Source organism: Pteropus medius, unplaced genomic scaffold (assembly GCF_902729225.1).
Source record: "Pteropus medius unplaced genomic scaffold, Ma_sr-lr_union100, whole genome shotgun sequence".
In the NCBI taxonomy this organism is placed as follows: Eukaryota; Metazoa; Chordata; class Mammalia; order Chiroptera; family Pteropodidae; genus Pteropus; species Pteropus medius.
Window position 1 is genome coordinate 288,890 of NW_024354498.1, and position 22,220 is coordinate 311,109.

The 22,220-nt window shown below is 40.9% G+C and overlaps 1 protein-coding gene, 1 non-coding gene and 3 pseudogenes across 2 annotated transcripts in view; 2 read left to right on the top strand and 3 right to left on the bottom strand.

The window, feature by feature from the left end:
* APOO (apolipoprotein O) overlaps nucleotides 1-408 on the top strand; it is a 29,510-nt gene extending 29,102 nt beyond the window's left edge. The window contains exon 6 of the mRNA XM_039852258.1: nucleotides 146-408. The gene's annotated coding sequence lies outside the window, so the exon portion shown is untranslated. The remainder of the gene's footprint in view (nucleotides 1-145) is intronic.
* Nucleotides 409-2,048: 1,640 nt separating this feature from the next.
* On the bottom strand, nucleotides 2,049-2,167 carry LOC120594338 (5S ribosomal RNA). Its single transcript, XR_005650550.1, has one exon. It is a non-coding gene; the product is annotated as a 5S ribosomal RNA (ribosomal RNA).
* Nucleotides 2,168-5,233: 3,066 nt separating this feature from the next.
* Nucleotides 5,234-5,928, bottom strand: LOC120594279 (metalloproteinase inhibitor 2-like; annotated as a pseudogene).
* Nucleotides 5,929-11,409: 5,481 nt separating this feature from the next.
* On the bottom strand, nucleotides 11,410-11,528 carry LOC120594359 (uncharacterized; annotated as a pseudogene).
* A 6,501-nt stretch (nucleotides 11,529-18,029) lies between these two features.
* LOC120594357 (uncharacterized) lies at nucleotides 18,030-18,148 on the top strand (annotated as a pseudogene).
* Nucleotides 18,149-22,220: the final 4,072 nt, after the last annotated feature.

A 22,220-nucleotide genomic window follows, 5' to 3' on the forward strand; every position in this document is an offset into this window, starting at 1 on the left:
CTGATCCTCAGGGTCACATAATGGTAATGTAAACGTTTGATATGGTTTCTCTATTTAAACCTAAAGAATTTTCGAAATGCAAAATTTTAGAGTCATTTTTATTTTTTTCTGGCACAGATTACTTATGTTTTTCTTTTTCTTTTAGTTATAGGAAAACATTGGAAACACCATACAACAAACCAGTATTTCTACAGAAAAATGGCAGAGAAGTCAGTATTGAATGTTGTAAACTGGCTTTCTTCTTCAGGAAAAACTATACTAGGCCTCTTTGTTATCTTGGGCGATGTCAGACTACAAGGGGACTAATCTGAAATCCTCTCACCTGGAGATAATGTACAAGCCTTAGAACTCCTTGTTCTCACGTTGCTATTTATATACTTAATAAAAATTCCGAATTAAAAAAAGTTATCCTGCTTTTTTTCCCCTGATATTATGAAGTGATACTTTAAGGGTATCTGGTGCTTGTGGGATGTATGTGTGTGTGTGTGTGTATATGTGTGGTGTGTGACTCTGAGTATACATTTGTGTGGGGTATGTGTGGTATGTATATGGTATGTCTCTGTACATGTATATGCATGTGTGTGGTGTTTGTCTCTAAGTGTACATGTGCGTATGCAAAGCGCAGGTGTGTGTGTGTGTGTGTGTGTGTGTGAACCATTGACTCTTCTTAGGGCGCTATCAGCTGGCAATCTACAGAGTCTCTGCCCCAAAACAGAGTCGAGTCTAGAAGAGTGGCTCTGGAGGTGATAGCCAGCACAAGGAACAAAACCTGTAAGTAATAGTCTACCTGACAATGATCAGAAGACATACAAAAGAAAATAGTGACGGACTCCCTTGGGTACTGTTGCCTGCCAGCTTGTACAGAGCCTTCGGTTCTTGAATGCCAGTAGGAGATGCATAATGAAGTAGGCTCTGTCCCCTGCCAGTGGAGAAATGCTGTGTGCTTGTGCGTGTTCGTTCTCTGTATGTAGGCCTTGTATTCACTTTTGTGCCCTCTGAATGCACAGCTCATTGAACTCCATATTCCCAGTGCTGGTGGGAACAGCAAGAGACTCTTTTGACTTGTCAGCCAGCCAGGAAAGGTGATGGGGGAACAGTATGTAAAACAGAATGGAGACTTTCCAAATTTTAGTCAGATTTGGAAATTAAAGTCATCTTTGTATTCTTATAGCATCAGTTTAATTCCTTATTGTTGACCTTCCAGAATTGATAAAATAGCAATTCACAAATGGAACATGTACATGCTAATGTTAAATGCATTCGATAGATTCAAAATGGCAGGAACAGTGTCAGCATTGTTACTAGATTAATGAGCAGATTTCCCTAGAATAATCCCATTAGTGACCCAGAAGTCTTTTATTTCCTTTTATGCTGACGTTTGTGTTACTGTACCAATCATTTCAATATATTAAAGCTGTACCTAAATTATATCATTATAAATATGCTGTTATTATTTCAGGCCTTTCCCATTGGCTTGGATTCCTATATCACTTCCAGAAAGTAGAGGTTCCACGAGTTTCCTCATTCTTGAGATTGCATAATCTAGAGAAGATGAAGAAATAGCCCATACCACAGCATGCTCTGGGGATCATTAATCAAAAGGTATTTGACTGCCTCCTGACTATAAGGTATCACTTCCCCCTTTTAACCCTTTATTCAATATTGAATTGTTGCCTTAAAACCTCTTAACTCCTCTCAGTGGGATGTTGGGGTGAGGGAGTCACAGAGTCAGCTCCTAGTGATACCTGGCCCATATTTAGGACAGTAAGGGACTCAGTTGCCCTTTATACTATGATCTTTTTCTTTTGTGGTTGGTTGTATCCAATGCTGCCTTCTTTTTACATTTAACACTTTTTTGCATGCATTCCATGAGTCCCAAACTGTAGGGAACATAAAATTTGCATATCATAATATCTTGCATTTCTCTAGCTCTTCATCCTTTTTATTTATTTTTTACTTATTTATCTTTTAAGCGAGGCAACCTTTGGTTGACCTCACAGATTGCAAGGACCTTGTCATCTTATAATCCCTTATTTTTTTAGTTTTTACGCCTACAGCACCTGGTCTTCCTAGGTGGTCTCCCATCCAAGTACTAACCAGGCCCGACCCTGCTTAGCTTCCGAGATCAGATGGGATCTGGCTTGTTCAGGGTGGCATGGCTATAGTTTATCCTTTTTAAAGTGCTATTTTATCTCTCCTTCCTTGGCTTATTCCTGACTTCAGTGTGCTTGTATTGTTTTTCTCTGTCCTGAGGCAAAGCTCTCTACTTAACATTTGTACTTTTTATTGTTTCTTATGAACATTTTTCCTTATAATAAAACTGTGAGCCTCAACCCAGTTTATCTATAACTTAATCAGCTTAGTTATACATGAATAACCTTAGGGTCTGTGGAGGGAACATTCTCTACCATGCAGAGTGATTTCATCACCTCTGAAGAGACAAAGACAAATGTGATTTTTTTGGTCTGTTCTGTGGTAAGGTAATAATCAGAATCCAAAGAAAGATTACTTTATCAAAAATCAGGATTTAAAAGCAGTTTTTATAGAAATATCTAATTACTGTGTTGTACACCTGAAATTAATATGATGTTGTATGTCAATTATAATTGATAAAAGTAAAAATATAAAAAATTAAAAGCAGTTGCTTCAGTGGGGAAAAAAAGGAACTAGGAGCACTAAAGAATATCTTTATCCATCTTATATGATCACCTTTGTCACTCCTTGGGACAAAATCGAAACCATAGTAGTAGATGGAAGAACCGAGGGTGGCTGAGGGGCCACGTGCTGGGCAGTGGAGAATCAGGTGCCTAGGCCTCTTGGTCAGCAGTTTTGTCCTAAGTGCCGTGCCAGACCCCGGCCCAGTAGTGGTCCGTGTAATCAAAGCATTTCCCTAATGGATCAATGACATATCCAAATGGCCTAAAGAAAATTAGTGAAGGAAGTGACTCTTCTCCCTGTCTGCCTCCAATCTGTGACATAGTCTTCAGATGGTATTCGCAGAGTCAGTCTGTACACTCCCTCCTCTTGGGTACATCTTGGAAGACTCCCTTCAGTGCCGACCTGTCTTGGGAATGGACAGGACAGATGGAAGAAAAAGTAAAAGGCAAAGATGGAGAGAAATACAGGATTCAAAGACTGCTCCCCACGCTCAAAAGTGAAGTCATAATGAGTCCTTCCAATGCTTAGATGACACAGTACTGGGATTTTGTTAGTGACCCCAAATTTGTGGCGAGAGGAAGACATGAGAGCCCTCTGTGTTTTGCAGCAGACTTAGTGAAACTCTTTGACTTTCGAAACCCTGTGCCTAGATAACACACAAATAAAAATAACAAACGTTTAAAAACAAATTCTAAGAGAAGCAAGGAAGTTAACATTAAAAGTCCCTTTTACTTTGAGCACTCCATGACAGCCACTGAGCAGATCGGACTCACTTGATCTGGATAAATCAAAATTGAAGAATACAGAAACGCAAGAGAAAACTCCACTGCTATCAAAAGAAATGATTGAACACGAGAAGCAGGCAGGTAAATCGTGTTAAGGCGCGCACCGCCAGTATGCACAGTACATTCCACAAGCATTGCCTTCTTATTTTACTTCTTTTAGCTGTTTAACTTTGTAAGATGCAAAGAGGTTGGATCAAGTTTAAATGAGTGTCCTGCCCCCTTTTCTCATCCAAGTACTGACAACAAAGGCTGCACTTGCCTCTCCCACCCGCCTGTCTGGCTGGCTGGGAAGGAGAAGAATTTGCATGTTGGTGAAGGCAGAAGCTGGGTGAGACGACAGTGAAACCTGGAGTAAAAATCAAGCTGGTCCGAAGTGTCCTGCAGGCTGTAAAATGCAGTTTAATCAGAGTGCCATTTTTTTTTGTTCAAACGATTTTAATTATTGGAATGTACAATTCTTTAAATATGCAAATAAAAGGTTTTAAAACCTGAAAAAAAATTAAAAAATAGAAATCTCTTTTACTTTGTAAACTTTGGTTCCATGTGTCAAATGGGGCTCTTCCTATAATGCGATATGATACATTTTTCTCCACTTTTAAAAGTTTTAGAAGGTTATGGTGTATCTTTGTATCTATGGCATTTGGAGGTCATACCTCTGATTCATTTTCTGAATCCTTCATCAGGAAAGCAGCCCTCACTCACAACATTGCTAGAGAGGGAGGCCGTGATCTGTTTCGGGGTATGTGCCCTGGGATTGGAAGTCCGGTTGTTTCTGGGAAGAAAAGCAGAGACTTGCTTAGTGCATTCTTAGTCTTGCAGAGGCCCTTCAGAATCGGAAGTGGCCATGGTGCTCCCAGGGCCTTCCCTGCTTCATGCACCCCGCTTGCTTCCGTTGGTGAGGGTGTAGAAGAAAATATGCGTCCTTTCCGCACCTCCCCTCGAGCTTACCATGTGGCACTGTTTTCCACTCCTCACTTGGTGTTACTGGCTCTTTGTGCTCCCGTTGACCTAAAGATGCTTAACTTGTTACTAATAGATTTCTTTGCATGATTGCTGTTTTCCCCCTGGGACACTTCTGTTCTTGTTACTCATTTCTAGGCAGAATGTGAGATTTAGGAAAAGCTTGCACCCTTGAAAAACCTTTTTACCGTGTTTGTACTCCTGTCAAATTCACCATCACTCTAACATTTCTGAAGAACTGAATTTCCAGACATGAAAATGTTTTCTCCTGGACTCTTGGATCACTTTCTAGGTTTCGTATGGCCTCATACATGTTCTATCCTTGTTAGTTCACACCTGATATCTAGTAGACTATAATCTCCCGAGGCCAGGGAGGTATCGTCTTAGTGTACCCACAGTGCTGACCTAATGCACTGATGTATAGATTGCAAAATGTGTGCCAGGTGAATTCTTTAAAGTACAAAATTGCATTACAGTTTGGTTTCAATCGCGCCTTTGAGGATACTCATAAGCATTGGATTCGTTCGATAGCCACCAACCTGAGAGCACGTGTCCCTGTGTTTCTGACTTCCAAATCTGAAAGCAAAGGAGGTTGGGCTCTGACTTCCCCCACTTAGATTTATTAAGTCTATGGTATAGATATACTGTTATGGTGGGCAGGGATGAGAAATACAGTTTACAATTTAGATGTGAAGACAAAGCAAATGTACCCAGGCAATGGTTTTCCTTTTTTTTGTGCACATACGCTTTTTTTTTTGATGACTGTTTTATTCATGCTACTTCCAGGAAGGGATGTCAGAGCCGGACCAGTCTACACTCTCGGAGGCTTTTCAGTTGGCCACAGGGGTGCTGTTGTTGGCCTGCTTACGGGCCCTTGATGGCAAGAAAGTCGTGCTTGGGGGCGGGGCCCTGTGGTACCAACCACAGGAGCCGGTCACTTCTCTTGATACAGGCAAAGAACTTGGCCTGGTGCCTGTTGCTATTCTTTTGCATGACCCAGTCAACCCAAAGGCACTGGCCCAGAGAGATGTAGCAGGGGATCCTGGGGTAGCACGTGATCTTACACTCGCAGCCCATCTGATACGTGCTGTTCAGGCTCTTCTGGGTGGTGCTCAGGGTGTCCTCAGGCACGATGAAGTCACAGAGGGTGATGTACAACTTGCCGTTCCCCTCGGCCTTTCCTGCAATGAGATGTTCTTTTTCCCTCCAAAGTCCAGTGAAACCCCCCATGTGGCAGAGGAGGGGGCCGTGTAGATAAACTCTGTGTCCTTGTCAGATCCTTCGAACATCTTTATTTGCTTGATCTCATCTGAATCCTCTTGATGGGGTTCCTGTAGATGTCGTTCCCAGAGTCCAATTCCTCACTGACCACTTTGGTCCTAATCGCTACATCTGTGTTGCAAAATGCCTGTTGCTGGTTGGTTCCTGCACCGGGGAGCAGCTGCTGGCATCAGCCCATGGAGCAGCGTCCCCAGCAGCAAGAGGCCGAGCGTGCGCTGCAGCGAGTACGGGCAGCTTCGCCCATAACCTTGAGGCGGTGGCTCCTCTAGGCTGAGGCGCTAGGGCACGTGGTCTAGCTGCACTCCCGAGCACCCTCCTCACCCAGCTGGCACTCACCCACACAAACTTTCTTGAGTCTGTGTCTGGGAGCAGTGCCGGGGACCTACACTAACTTTTTTAGAGAAGGAAGGAGAGTAATCCAAGGAAGCAGGCCTGGTAAAACAGGGAACATTGGCTTTGGATGGATGATTTTACTTGTACTGATTTAGGACCTAACTCATGCTCTCTTTGTGTGACCACTGTTTTCCCATTGGAACATCTTCTGTCCCCAGCAAGTCCAGCAAGAGCGAGCCCGGGGTCAGGCTTTTGGAGCCCCCTTGACGTATTCCTCTAGCTCATTCCTTAACTTTATTGCATATAGACAAGATTTAATGTCTTATTACTTCCCAATATGAATAGGAATTTAAAGGCCTGGCTAAAAGTACTGATTGAGATCCTGCAGGTCCTGCTTTAATGAATAGATATGTTTAAATTAAAATTAACATCCGTTTGCACAATAAGATATGTCACTGTCCTTTAAACATCTCTTCGTAGTTTACACATGCCACCATATAATATTTACTGTTGTAATACAGTTTTTTAAAATTTATAGGTAGCGTAAGCTTCAACCCACTGAAATAACGACAAATTCAGAATATCACTGGACATCGAATTTGAACATTTCCTAAGTCGACTTCAAATTAGAGCTTGAGCGAGTGCTGCGGCCTCTGCAGAAGAGAGTTAACATAGCAGGTCGCATAGATTGTGCAAACGGTGTGATTTACAGCAAACACCTGATTTCCTCCTGGGAATCCAGAATTTGGGTAGATGCCTTTGTGACCAGCCCCCAATAAAAGCTGGGGTGCTCAGTCTCTAATGGGCTTTCCTACACAGAAGCATTGTACATGTGGCTGCATTTTTTTCTATTGGGGAACAGCACATGCTCAGTGTGTCCCCTCCTAAGCCGGAAAGGAGAGAGCCTTCGAAGCCTGTGCATGGGTTTCTCCAGACTCCACCTGTGTCTTTCCCCCTTGCTGGTCTTGTCATGTACCCTTTGCTGTAATAAACCTAAGCCATGATTACAACTATATGTCAAGTCCTATGAATCATTTTAGCAAATCACCGAGGGTAATGTCGGCGACCCCCCGGAAACAGCATAGTGAGATGGTTTTTGTTTTATTTATGTTGTGCCATCTTTCCCTCGGCTTTAGAGGAAAAACAAGTACAAGGATGGTTATATTTACATTAAATATTTCCAGGTCACAAGACATTAAAAAACAGTTTTTGTTTGTCTTCCTCAAGCAAAAAGAAAGTAGTTTTTGAAAGCCACAGAAAACTCTAAGCTCCCTTGTTTAGACCAAATTAGTGATTGGATTTTTTTTTTTTCTGATTCTCACAATAGCGTCTTTCTTCCTTCCCTCACGCTATGGAGGCAAGCTGTTTGGGCTGGTTTATAAGTAAATAGGTCATAAACTGCACTCCATTCAAAAGTGACATACTTGTGAAAGCATTTATTTGTCCTACAGAGAGAGCACTGGCTCATTTCAGATATTGTTCTCAGCCTAGATCAGAATGCTAAAGAGCACACATTGCACATTTTGTTTTAAACACAATAGTCTGATTGTTTCTTTTTGATGGTGCCATAAATATTTCCCTGGGAAAGCACTACCAAATAGGTAAGACTTTTAGAAGACTGTGTGGGATCATAAAACTAAATACAAGAGCTAAAACTAGAACTCTCAGAAGACAACATAGGAGTAAATCGTGACCTTGGATTGGACAATGGTTTCTTAGATACAGCACCAAAAGCACAAGCAACAGATTAGAGAAGTTGGACTACCTCAGAATTTTAAAACTTTTGTGCTATAAACAATACTATCAAGAAAGTTAAAAGACAACCCATTGAGTACAGGAAATATTTACAAGTCATATATCTCATAAGAGACTATATTCAGATATATAAAGAACTTACAACTCGACAATAAAAGGACAAATAAGCCAATTAAAACTGGGCAAAGGATTTGAACAGACCTTTTTTTCCAAGGAAGATATACAAGTGGCCAGTAAACACATGAAAAAGATGTTCAACATAATGAGTCATTTGAGCAATGCAAATGAAAACCACAATGAGACACCACTTCACATCTACTAGGATGACTATAATAAAAAAGCTAGACAATAACAAATGTTGATGTGGGTGTGCAGAAAACAGTCCAGCAGTTCCTCACATTTGTTAAGCATAGAATTATGATATAACCCAGAAATTCCACTCCTAGGTGTATACCCAAGAGAAATGAAATCATGGTCTACATTAAAACTTGTACACAAGTGTCCATTGCATCATTATATAACAACCAAACAGAAGAGACAACTAAACGTCCATCAACAGATGAATAGATAAGCAAAATGTATTCTCATACAGTGAACTATTATTCAGCCGTAAGAAGGAACGAAGTACTGATATTTGCTAAATCGATAACACTTGAAAACATTATGCTAAGTGAAAGAAGCCAGTCACGTATTATATTGTAAGACCACATACATTTATCTGAAATGTCCGGGATAGGCAAATCCATAGAGACAGAAAGTAGATTAGAGGGTTGCTTAGGACTGGTGGATGGGAGTGGAGTAGAGTGTATCAATCAGGGTTCAAGTGACAAAATAGAACAAGTAGAAGATACATATCGAGAGGTTTTGCTAGGAATTGGCTTTGGTGGTTGTTAACTAGGCAAGTCCAAAATCCACAGGGCAGGCTGTCAGGAAGGGCAGGCTGAGACTCTCCAGCATGAGCTGAAGCTGTCCACAACTAGGATTTCTTCAGTGAAACTTCAGTTCTGATCTTAGGCCTTTCAACTTACATTAAAGTCAACTGATTATGAACTTTAACCACATCTCAAAGTAACCTTCACAGCTGTACCTAGATTAGAGTTTGAGCACCGAGGACTGTAGTCTAGGCAAGTTGACACACACAACTGACCATCACGAGTCAGGGCATGGAGGGTGAGTGACCGCTGATGGGTTTCTTTTCGGGATGATGAAAATATTCTAAAATTATGATGGTTGCACAACTCTGAATATATGGAAAACTATCGAATTGTGTACTTTAAAAGGGTGAATTATATGGTTTGTGAATTATGTCTCAATAAAGATTTTTTTAAAAGACTGTATTTGCAAGCTCATGTTCATAACAGCATTATTCACAATAGCCAGGAGGTAGAAGCAACCCAAATGTCCATCGAAGGGTGAATGGATAAACAAAATGTGATATGTCTATGTAATAGAGTATTACTCAGCCTTAAAAAGGAAGGAAATCCATAACCAAAATTAAAAAAAGTTCTGTCACATGCTACAATATGGATGAACCTTGAGGACATTATGCTAAGTGAAATAATCCAGTCACAGCGATTCCACTGATATGAGGTATCTAATTAGTCAAATTCATAGAAACAGAAAGAATGGTGATTGCCAGGATCTGGGAGAAGGGGGGATGGGGAGTTCTTATTTAATGGGTAGTTTCAAATTTGCACAATGAAAAAGTTCTGGAGATCTGTTGCATAACAATGTAAATATACTTAATGCTATTGAACTGTATACTTGGAAATGGTTAAAATGGTAAATTTTGTTATATATTTTTTATTACAATTAAAAAATGGAGAAATAAAAGACTCTGTGTCCTGCATTGCCCTGTTATCAACTCTGCCCTGACACCCCGTTCAGTCCCGTATGGTGTTGTATATAGTCTCTGAAATGAGACAGAGAATTTCTCAAAATGTAATCAAAATGTACTTAGGAAGTTTAAGTGATATTGGCTCAACTGTTTTTCTTTGTGGCTTATTTCATTTCAGCAACCTATTTCTAAGAAGCTGATGATATTTAGAGATGGTGAGTTTGCAGGATTAACAATTAGAATTGTTTACATTTTTTTCTAATTAAGACAACTGCTAAAAGCAACTAAAAATCTGGTCTTCGGTGATAGACATGTGGCTGCTTAGCCCTTTTCTGAGTTTGATGGAGAGAGAGGAGGGGAGTCCTCTTCAGAGAAGTGACACAGAGCCCAGACCCATGGTACCTGCCTGACTATGTGTCCTATCATATTCTGAGACTGGCCCCAGTTTCAGGCTGTGAGTAGAGAAGAGCAGCTCACAGCTGAAACGCTGAACCAGGAAGTATTCCCACCTTCTGGTTTATCCCTTTCCTCACTAAAATCTATTGCCGCTTGTCACAGTTGACAAGATTCATCCAGAAGAAGGGACACCTGGAACTGGTGAGGCCAGGCAGGCTGGGGTCCTTGTTCCTTCTGCCAGGAATGCCCTTGCCTCAGCCCAATGGTTCTCAGTCAGGTGGTTCGATCCCTCAGGCGACACTTGACAAGGTCTAGAGACATTTTTGGTTGTCCTGACTTGGGAGGATGAGTGCTACTGGCATCTGGTGAGCAGAGGCCAGGGATGCTGCTGCTAAACTTCTTCCAGTGCACAGGGCAGCCTCCCAACAGAGAATGATCTGGCCCCAAATGACAGTCGTGCTGGGGGTGAGCCACCCTGCCCCGGACCTTTGCAAGTTTAGCTCCCTGTCATCCAAGTCTTGACCTAAATTGATCTTTGGTTGGGTGGGTTCTGATCACCCAACATAAGGTAGTTTTATTTCTTTGTCGTGCTATCATTATATTATATTTTGTTTGTCTATATATCATCTTCCCCCCAACTATCCTCCATGTACACCATACTAATGACTAATATAAATTCCAAACTCTGCAAAGATTAGAGACCTTGTTCTTCCTCACTGCTGTATCCTCAACTTCTTGCATAGTCTTTGGGACCTAGTGAGATGCAATCAATATTCGTTTCATCAATGAGTAAAAAGAACTTAACTTGCTCTAATAATTCGGCCTCTACCCATCCGTCCTCAGTTTCAGCCCTGCCATTGAGGTCACCAGTCCAGGTACCCTGCAGATTGCCAGCTCCTCTTTCTCTCTCAGTCCTGAAACCCCTGGCCCCTTCCTGCCTCCCCAGCTCCTCCTCATACCGTGATGGGAACAGGGGAGGAGTGAAACTTCTAGGGGCTTCCCCTGGCCTGCAGGGCTCAGGGGAAGTTTCTGGAGCATTGGCCATCAGAGGAGTGGGAGAAAGGACTCATGGGAAATAAAAAAGCTAAATGGAGAAGAGGCGGGGTGGAGGAGTCCGAGAGTGCCCATCCATTCAACATTTTTGAGTGCGAAAGGAGCTAACATTTAGTGACTGCCTTTTAGGTGCAGGGCAAAATAATCGCATTTGATCCTTTTAATAATTCCGAGACGAGGACACTTAAGTCTGGCACAATCGTATCTAAGGCCACGCAGCTAGGAAGTGGTCGAGTTGAGATTGATTTATTTTATTTTTTATTTTTATTTTTTTAGGCGAGGCAACCTTTGGTTGACCTCACAGATTGCAAGGACCTTGTCAGCTTACCATCTCTTATTTTTTATTTTTTACGCCTACAGCACCTGGTCTTCCTAGGTGGTCTCCCATCCAAGTACTAACCAGGCCCGACCCTGCTTAGCTTCCGAGATCAGACAGGATTGGGCTTGTTCGGGGTGGCATGGCCATAGTCTAGAGTTGAGATTTAAATCAATGGTTGTGTTATTCCAAAGGCCAAACTTCTTAAATCCTTCGGGGAGACCAGATGAGTTTAGTCCTCAAAAGAGCTGCTAATGAGGAGAGGGCAGGCCCACAAATTAGCATATGGAAGTTGTAGCAGGTGTGACCTCTTCACCATCTTGGAGTTGCAAGTGTCACTTTCCTGTAATCTATTTGCTCAGACACTCCCATACCCAAATTAGTAGGCAGTCCAGTAAATTACTCATATATATTCTCTCTCTCTCTCTCTCTCTCTCTCTCTCTCTCTCTCTCTCTCTCTCTCTCTCTCTCTCCCCCTCCTCTCTCTCTCTCTCTCTCTCTCTCTCTCTCTCTCTCTCTCTCTCTCTCTCTCTCTCTCTCTCTCAGGCCCCCACCAAATTATACTCAAGAACCTCAGCAGTTTACAAGGTCTGAATTTGTCAGTCCTAAATGAAGGACACATGTGGTCATTACCACCTAGTCACTACTGAAATTAGTCATTATTGAGAGGGCTGGAGTGGTGGTCCAAATTACCACTTTTTATACTGCTATAGCTGATTATACTCATAGATTCAGCCATTGTCCCAAAGAGGGTCCCATTGCCAAGGTGGTTTCAGCTTCGGGCATGTATTGCCAAACCTGCTATGATCAGATGCAGTCCCAGCAATGTTTCTTGTTCTACATGTTCTTGTAGAATCTGGCCACCAAAAAGTGGGGACTGGTTCTCCTCTCTGAATATGGGCTGACATTAGTGACTTCGTCCTATCGAATTGGATGCAGCAGAAGCAGCACTGCACGACTTCCGAGGTTGAGTCATAAAAGGTAACGTGGCTTGCATCTGGTTGTCTCGCTGTGCTCACCCGCAGAACCCAGATACCATGCTGTGAGGAAGCCCAGGTCACATGGGAAGGCCACATGTAAGTGTTCCACTGACAGTGCCAGCTACTATCTAGCAGACAGCCGGCATCGACTATCACATGTGACTGAGCCAGCCTTCAAGTCTTCCAGCTGAGACAGAGGAATAGCAACAATCTGTCCCTGCTGTGCCATGACAAAATTGACAACTCACGGAATCCATGAACATAATAGGTGGTTATTTTTATGTCTCCAAGTTTTGAGATAATTTGTTTTGCAGCCATCGCAACTGGAACACCTGCTCCCCTCCCCCTTGCGAGAGTTTTAGCCCTGCTATTGAGGTCACCAGTCCAGATACCCCCATCTTCATTGATTTTAAAGGCCCAGTCAAAGGTCAACCTTTGTGAAATCATTCTGTTGCCTCTTAGGGAGAAGTCATCTGTTTTGCCTCTTTTGACATAATGTTCATCATATTGTATTAAAGCTACTTGTGTCTGCCTCCCAGGTCAACTGTGAGCTTTTAGAAGATGGGCCCACATGATATCCTCTCTCTTCACTGGCACCTGATATGTGGCAAAGCTAATAGCTCCTTAAGGATACACTGCATGAAACGTAGACTCAAAATTCAAACCCCTTGTACAGTATCAGATACCTTCAGTATCTTTGCTCATATAGATATATGTACATAGGTGTGTATGTATGTATTTTTTCTTTAGAAACAATTCCTGTATACATCCACACAATAAAACATCAGTCTTAAAAACCAATGAAACTCTGACACATGCTACAACATGGATGAACCTTAAAGACATTATGTTAATTGAAAGAAACCAGACACAAAAGGACAAATACTGTATGATTCCACTTGTATGAGATGACTAGAGGAGTCAAATTCATAGAGACAGAAAGTAGAACGGTGGTTGCCAGGAGCTGAGGGAGTGGGCATAGGGAATTTTTTAATAAGGAGAGACTTTAAGTTCGGGAAGATAAAAAGTTTTGTGGATGGATAGTGGTGATGGTCGCACAACAATATGAATGTATTTGATTATACAGAAATGTATGCTTAAAATGGTTAATTGAAAAATAGATTTCTATATAACCTGTTATATCTGAATATCAGACTTTGGACTTGGTAACAGCGATTCTGAAGTGGACTGCCCAGGATACCTGATCCCGTGGCTTGAAGGAAAGAATGCTGAACCAGGAGCTTGAAGGCCTGGATTCTTGTCTCAGGTGTGTGCCTCACTGTCTGTGTAACCTGGGCAAGTTGTTTCACAGCCATGTTTCACTGTCACTCTCTACCTGTTCCAAATGCATTCTGAATTATCCAATGTGTGCCCTCCTACCCTTCTCTCCAGATTAAGACTGTGGCAGTCCCTCTTTATCCGCCATTTCTCTTTCTGTGGTTTCAGTTATACGCAGTCGACCACAGTCCAAAAATACTAAACGAAAAGTTCCAGAAATAAACCAATTCATAAGTTTTAAATCGCACACCATTCTGAGTCTCATGATGAAATTTCATACCATCTGCTCCGTCCAGCCCGGGACGTGAATCATCCCTTTGTCCAGTATGTCCACTCTGTGTATGCCCCCGCCCATTTGTCACTTAGTAGCCATATCAGGTATCAGATCGACTGTCGTGGTATCAGTACTTGTGTTTAAGTAACCCTTACTTTACAAAAATTATGGAATATAATCCTCAGAACGCAGCATTAATGTCAGCTGTATGATCACCAAAGGGTTACAACCTCTGCAGCAACATTTTAATAAGTTAGAAAGACAATGACTGCTGATTACAATGTTCTTCCAAAAAGTTTTGGCAAAAAACAAAACAAAACAAAAAAAACCTTGACCTTTTGAGAAGCTTTATCCATCGACATCATCTGTTCCTGACACCCAGCCATCAACATTGTTATGGCTTGATGATCAAGGATCATCAGATAATCCTCCTTCTGATGTATCGTCAGAAGGTCATTAGTAGCCTGACGGCTATGTCACAATGCCTACGCCATTCACCTCACTTCATCTCATATCACGTAGGCATTGTATCATCTCACATCACAAGAAGGGTTAGTACAGTATAATACTTTGAGAGAGAGACCATAACTTTTATTGCAGTCCATTGTTAAAATTGTTCTATTTTATTGTTAATCTCTTTACCTAATTTATAAATTAAACTTTATCATAGGTCTGCATATATATGAAAAAACATAATAAAGTAGGGTTCAGTACTACCCATAATTTCTGGCATCTACTGGGGGTCTTGGAACATTTCCCCCACAGACAAGGTGGGACTACTGTATTAGCCATTCATTTTCTTACTCTGAATCAGTTTCATCAGATTGCAAGGGGGTGCTGGATAATTTTGCCATACGGAGAAGGCAGACCTAGAAGAAGTCAGGAGTGAGGGAGGCAGAGGGGCCAAAGGGAGTCTTTGCTAAGCACAGTGGCACTGCGCTGGCTTCTAGGAGCAGGGGAGAGGAGTCAGGAGCCAGGAAATTGCCAGTCAAGTTAAACTACCTTTGCAGTTATACAGGAATATATCATGAGAACAGTCTTAGCCAGGATGCCTTTATGAAGTAGAGGATGGGGAGAGAGGGTGTATGTTGAGACCTCTCCCGTAACTCTGTACTTTCTGAGACCAGTACTGTATCATTTAGGTTTGGGTTCAGCTGTAATAGAGACCCTAAAACTAGTGGCTAAAAGGACAGAAGTTTATTTCTCAAATAAGTTTAGAAGAGAGCAATCGAAGGCTGGTATAAGAGCACCATGGTCATAAGAGACCCAGGCTCTTTCCAGCTTTCCACTCCGCCATCCCTAGGATATGGTCCTCATCCTTATGGTGTCAAATGGCTGCTGGAGCGCCAGCCATCACATCGTTCTTCTGAGCAGCAGAATAGAAGAAGAGAGGAAGGAGCATATGCCACCTCCCTCCCAAGACTTCCCAAAACTTCCACCCATTACTTCAGCTTACTTATTGAAGTAATCTAACTTACCTAGCTGCGATGGAATCTGACAAATATAATCTTTTAGTCTAGAAACAATATGCTCAGTGAAACACTGGGATTTTCATTTAAGAGAGAATTGGAAAGTAGATATTTGGTAGGCAGCCTGAAAGACAATAGCGGGTACGGTCATTAGGAAATCCAGTTTGTTCCACCACACGTGCCCATAGCATTTATTGAGCAGTCCTTATATAACAACCACTTTTACTTGAAAACTTTCAGCTCCTTTTGATGTGCTGGGTATGAAGATACCCAATTTGTTTGTCCTATTCATTCAGCAAACCTTTACTGAATGCCAGTCAATGGCAAGCATAGCACTGAAGATGAACAGATGAGTAGGATGCAGCTTTTGAATCTTCCCTCACTTTATCACCGCTGCTCCTGCTGCGTGGATTTGTGCCACTTACCGCGACACTGCACACTCACGTTGTGAAAACAGCCGTGACCCCCTGCAGAAGGGGAAATCTCAGTCATATCTTGTGGGGGAAGAGAGGAGGTCTTGGAATTTTAGGCAACACCAAGAACCCAGAAAATACGGAATGCAGTGTGAATATCTATTGTTTCAAACTGAAGAGAGCTGTTTCCCTGAAAGGGAAAAAGTGAGATTTCGTACTAAGAATAGAGCAAGAGAAACATCGGCCCAGTGCCTTCAGCTGAGAAATGAATTTCATCAGAGTCACAGTTATTGTCTATTGTCCCCATTGGTGTTTCTGGTTGGGCTGAGATCAGATTTCCACTTCAGTTCTCACAGTTGGCACTATTACTTCCCTTTGTGTAACTTTTGGGAAAGAATTCAATATGAATCACATTTTGTTTTTAGTTCCCACCAAAGAGAGACTTTTTTCTCCAGATATTTTTTTCTTTTCATTTATTTAATTATTTTTAATTTTTCAGTTACAGTTGACATTCAGTCTTATTTTATATTAGTTTCAGGTGAACAGCATAGTGGTTAGACATCTACATAATTTACAAAGTGATCCTCCCGATTAGTCTAGTTATTATAATATTACTGACTATATTCCCTATGCTGTACTTTACATCCCCGTGACCGTTTTATAACTACCGATCTGTACTACTTAATCCCTTCCCCTTCCTCACCCAGTCCCCCAAACCCCCTCCTATCTGGTAACCATCAGTTTGTTCTCTGTATCTATGAGCCTATTTCTGTTTTGTTTGTTCATTTATTTTGTTCTTTAGAATCTACATATAAGTGAAATCATATGGTGTTTGGAGGGAGACTTTTTTTTTTTTTTTTTTTACTACGATGAGAACAGATCCAGACTTAGATCAAAATCCTTACATCACAGTGGAATATCTTTTAGGAGTAAGGTCAGGTCCTCTGCCATTCATTGTTTCCGAGTCTGCAATCGCAGGACTGTTCCCATCCTAATTTAGAATGGAGTGCACCTGCTGTCTAAACCCTTTGACTTCCTTTAGCTCACACTTCCTTAGTTTTTTGTTTTTCTTTTTTTGTGGTATTTACAAACCTGAGATTTATTACTGGATGCTTCCCAGTCAAAGGAACAAGCAAAACTCAAACTTCAAGGGAACAAATACCTAATTTCCTGATTCCCAGGCTTTCTTGTTCTTATAGGCGAAGTCTGGATCTTCAGTCTTCCCAGAGGGTCTATGAGTGGTCAAATAGTCTTTCAAAACTTTCTTTCTTTTAGTTACCCAGATTATGTTTCTGATGTTTGAAGCCAAGATTGTTTTTTTGGTAAAAAATACATAACGTGAAATTTACCAACTTACCCATTTTTAAGTGTATAGTTCAGTAATATTAAATATATTCACATTGATGTGAAAAAGACCTCCAGAACTAAAACTCTATACCCCTTAAATGATCACTCCATATATCCGCCTCCTCTAGGCCCTGGAAACCACTGTCTTATTTTCTGTTTCTATGAATTGGACTACTTTATATACCTCATATAAATGAAATCATATAGTGTTTATCTTTTGTGACTGGCTTATTTCACTTAGCATAATATCCTTAAAGTTCATGCACATATGTAGCGTATGATAGGATTTCCTTCCTTTTTAAGGCTGAATAATATTCCAGTGTATGTATATACCATTCATCCATCGATGGACATTTGAGTTGCTTTTACCTCTTGGCTGTTGTGAATAATGCTGCAGTGACCATGGGAGCACAGATATCTCTTTGAGACTCTGCTTTCAATTCTTTTGGATAAATATCCAGAAGTGGGATGGCTGGATCATGTGTTGGTTCCAATTTAAACTTTTTGAGGAACCTTCACACTCTTTTCCTCTTTCAGTTTTAACGCACAGATATGTAATCTTAATTTCTGCAGATTCAGACATGTGTATCAAGGAAACACCAATGTTTTTGGCCGACAATGAGGAAAAAAGGATGAAGCAGAATTTATATCAAATTGAAATGATCAGAATGAAGTTATAGTAAAATCACAGGAGTGAGCCTTCATTTTGAGATCAGACTTGAAATTTTTCAATCTGATTTTTCGCTTTCTACTATTTTTGGCCTGTTCTCATTAAACCTCATTTTCCTTTACTAGAACGAGTGCTCAAAGATGAAGAAGAGTTAGAGATCACTTTTTTTTTCTCTCCTCGCTCTCTTAATTGTTAAGCAGGTGCATTAAAACCAGACAGAAAACATCTACGGCCATGCCACCCTGAACAAGCCCGATCCCATCTGATCGTGGAAGCTAAGCAGGGTTGGGCCTGGTTAGTACTTGGATGGGAGACCACCTAGGAAGACCAGGTGATGTAGGGGTAAAAAATAAATAAAATATAAAATAAAAAATTAGGGATTGTAAGCTGACAAGATCCTTGCAATCCGTGAGGTCAACCAAGGATTGCCTCGCCTAAAAAATACATACATACATACATAGTAAAATAAAACCAGACAGAAACCAAAACTCTGGCATGTGCACCATTACATACACATTTTTATGCCTAAAGTTACATGTGCTGTGTTACACCTTTACACTAGGTTATTTTGATTGTTGTGCACACACACACAGAAGATCCTATCTCTTAAACAGTCTTAAACAGTCTAATTTTGAACATTTTTTTCTGTCCTAGCGGGACCCAGGCATCGGTATTTTTGTAAAGTTCCCCAAGGCTGGGAACCACTGTGCCAAAGAGAAAGGGCAGATTACTACTGCTTTCCCTCCAGCAGCATGATTTATAAATTATATTAAATTTATTGGGTGACATTGGTTAGTAATATTATATAAGTCTCAAGTGTACGATTCTATAATACATCATCTGTATATTGAATTGTGTGTTCACCACCCAAAGTGTAGTCTCCCTCTGTCGCCATGTATGTGATCCCCTTTACCCTCTTCACCCAAGCCCCTTCCTCTTCGGTAACCACCATACTGTTGTCTGTGTCTGTGAGTCTGTTTTGTTTGTTTGTTTGTTTGTTTGTTGCTTTCAGTTGTATATCCCACATATGAGTGAAATCGTGGTTCTTGTACTTTTCCGTCTGACTTATTTCACTTGGCATTTTTATTAAAAAATGACACACAGACTTTCATTTCAAAATGAAAGTGCCGTAATCTGTGACATTTATGGTCTGATAAATATAAGAGCAAGTGTCCCTCAAGGATTATTCTCTCTACAAGAAGGAACAGATGGATAAGTGTATGTACTGTGAACTGATATGCCCGCAAATTAATTTCTATTAAAAGTCATTTTTCTATCTTATGAATATTTAACCTAACTTTGGCTTATGTGTTATTTCTCAGATTTGTATGGCACTTTACACTTTTCAGAGAGCTCTAGGTCTCACTTGGGATGTCCACTGCGGAGGGTTCCCACACATTTTGCTTCTTGTGATTCTAGTGAGTATTGAATGCTTGTGACTCAGTCTCACCGGAATGTTTCCCCTTTTAATTCTTTTTCACAGTCGGCCTGCTGGACTCCTTCAACCTTTGATGTTAACGGGCTAACTTTGTGGTTCATTTCCTGTTATTTGCAACTTCAGAATTAAACACATAAATGAAGTCAAAGCAAGTGAAAAGCTCAGGTCAGCTATCTTGTTAAGGGTCATAGCTGTGGTTTTGGAAGGTCCCATTGCAACAACTGGCTTGTCCTCCATCCATTCCCCCAAATGAAGACCTCTCCCGCGGAGGCATTTACCAAGGTTGGCCAAAGTCTCTCAGAAAATGTGTTATCTACGTGAGCGGTTAGTTTTTTCTATGCTGAATCACATATTTTGTTGCTTGGGAAATATATTTTATGAAACCCAAGTGGATAATTTGTTCCAGTGTATGTATGCAGTGTGTAAGGCCTTGTCCTTAAACATCCTCTACCCCTGAGATACTGGGAATAATAATATGATATAATTTGCTTGTTGGTTGGCAGGAGGAGGTGAAGAGAAGGCATTCCGGGCAGTTCGTTTTCTTATGCAGAATTTCGAGTCAGAAGTACTTGCCTTCGTCGCAGTTTATAACTCAGTTCAAAATTCCAAGGTCATAAACTTGAGCATCCACCTCACAAGTTGATTGTGCAGATTAAAGGAGATAATGTAAGTTATGCACAGTAAATGCTTCTTAAGCAGCCACCTAGTATGATTACTAATTAGAAAAACATTCTGATTTTAGTATACTTTCTGTCACAAGAAAAAGATTGAATTTGACCAATCTTACCTGCGACCCTACTACATGCCAGGCTCATGCTGTACATGATGGGAGGCAGCAAAAAAAGACCATTTAGGAACTAGGTGGGGAGAAGAGCTATCTGTATGTGACAGAGTCTATATTCTGAGGCAGTCTATAAGTATGGGCAATGGTTTGAGCTCAAGTCGGGGTCCTGGTCCCCATGGGCCGGAATGGAGCTTGAGCTGGGAGTTCAAGGATGAAGAATGAGTAGGAATTCCAGGAAGGAGAAACATCTTGAACTACCGTGCTGTTACCTCCATGTTCGGCTCTGATTCCTACAGGCCTTGGCTGCACTTTGCAGTAGGTAATCCCTCCAGACAAAGAAGAGAGCAGCCGACAGTCCCGGGCTACCACCTACCTCCAGCCTGTGAACTCTCTGGAAATAGTAGGAGCTCCGAAACCTGGCTGCACCCAGCCCTGAGCCAGCTCCTGCGGCAGGAATTATGACTGACAATCTTACCAGGACCCCAGGACCAAGTAGGTGGAAGGGGAATTCTGCAAATGAGCAAAAAAAAAAAAAAAAAGGCAGGGGGGAATGGGGAGTGGGCTGGACTGAAACTGTAGCCACACTATAGGCCATAGTATTTGGAATTCTGATTTTCTGCTTTCCAGACAGAAAACTCAAAATCTGGACTATTCCATTAAAAAACCAGAAATCTAACAACCCTGTATGTAGTCCCCCTGCATTGTCTACAGGTCGCCACATTACGGTCATTGTCATACTGACCCCTATACCGTACAGACACTTCAGAAAATGTTCAATATGTTGCTCGTCTCTTTGCCCTGCCGTGCCCAAATTTTCTCTATGATTTCTTACAACCCCCCTGCCCCTTCCCCCTTCCTCTTTTCCCCCTTCCCTGCTTGTAAATCATGTGATTCTATTTTTAAATGCTTTCTCTTTGTCCTCATCATCCTTATCCTTTAGACTTTTCACCATATCCTCTTTTGGACTTTTTCTAAAACAAAACACTAATAATGAAAACTTTCCTAAAAGTTGTTAGGATGTTATATGCAGCATGTACTGGGAAAACTGGGTTAGTTACCCCTGGAACCACCCCAGACTTCACTCTGAGAGTGGAGTGTATGGATTGTAATGATGATGTGACTCTGTTTTTCAAAAAGAAAGAATTCAGGCACGACTCCAACAGCATCAACCAGAACAGCTTCAAAAATAGATCTTCCGCGTAAGTATTCATATTAAAAGATAATTTTTTTTCAGTCAGAACAAATAATCTTCTAAACCTTTAAATAATCCTGAAAATGTATTTCATATAGTATGCCTCAAATTTACATAAACGTGTTTTATATTTTTCTTTGTTTATTTTTAGTACTCAAATAGTAAAGGCAAAGGTTTATCTAAGTTCTAAAGATACTGTTGTTTCCTTGACAGGAAGTGAAACTACCAATGTTCCACAAAGCAAAGTACCTAATTTGATGCTGATTCACCAGAAGAAAACAGTCTGAAGCATAATCAACTAAACATTTGAGTGTAAATGTTCTTAAAATTATGTTGCCTTAAAAAATCAAATTGCTTTATAGACAGAGTCATGTAATGGTGTGATCCACAATTTAAAATATATTTTAAGAATTTATGACTTCTGTGCTGATTAGAAAACACAAGTCACAAGCATTTAACATTATGGGTTAGGGTAGTTGGAGTTGGACGTGGAAGGAGAAGTCACTGTAAAATTTTAAGAACAAAGCAATGTCAGGCCATATATACTACTTTTTTATTTTTCAAGAGTCTGCATTTTTTGGTGAACTTTTTATATTTTTGCTTTAACCCGGTTAGAAAGTTACATAGCTTTACACAGTGTCAAAGGTTTGTTTTGTTTTGTTTAAATAATTACTTTGTCGGCTGATTGTTTAGTTTACCTTAAAACCTTCCAAATTACTTTTTAAATTATAGCTTGTAATTCTTGCAATATATGCTTTATCACTTTCCTCACTTTACACCCATGACTTCCTCTATGAGAGTAACTGGAAGGCAAAATACTAGAATTTACAGCTTCCTTTACCACTAAGGGTTGCCATGTGACATCCTAGCCAATGGAGTCTAGGTGGAAGTGCTTGGAGATGGCTTCCTTCAGGATTTAAAAAAAGAGGCCAAGCTGTATGAGGACAGTCTGTGTATTTTACCTTCTGCTTTCCCCCTTTTTCTGTGCAGAATTAAGGCCA